The 232-nt window shown below is 47.4% G+C and overlaps 1 protein-coding gene across 1 annotated transcript in view; it reads left to right on the top strand.

Moving 5' to 3' along the window:
• nt5e (5'-nucleotidase, ecto (CD73)) overlaps window positions 1-232 on the top strand; it is a 31,958-nt gene that overhangs the window by 1,770 nt on the left and 29,956 nt on the right. The gene's annotated exons all lie outside the window — the stretch shown is intronic.

Below are 232 nucleotides of genomic sequence, written 5' to 3'. Positions count from 1 at the left end.
CTTCCTGTTACTTCCTGTTGCTTAGTGCTGCTTCCTGTCATTTCCTGCTACTTCCTGCTGCTTCCTCTACTTCCTGTTACTTAGAGTTGCTCCCTGTTGCTTAGTACTGCTTACTGTCATTTCCTGCTACTTCCTTTTGCTTCCTGCTACTTCCCGTAGCTTCCTGCTACTTCTTGTTGCTTCCTGCTACGTCCCGTAGCTTCCTGCTACTTTCTGCTACTTCCTGCTACTT

This window comes from Poecilia reticulata, linkage group LG21, assembly GCF_000633615.1.
Source record: "Poecilia reticulata strain Guanapo linkage group LG21, Guppy_female_1.0+MT, whole genome shotgun sequence".
Classification (NCBI taxonomy): domain Eukaryota; kingdom Metazoa; phylum Chordata; class Actinopteri; order Cyprinodontiformes; family Poeciliidae; genus Poecilia; species Poecilia reticulata.
Note: the sequence above shows the minus strand (reverse complement) of the source record. Positions and strands in the feature narration are given on the sequence as shown.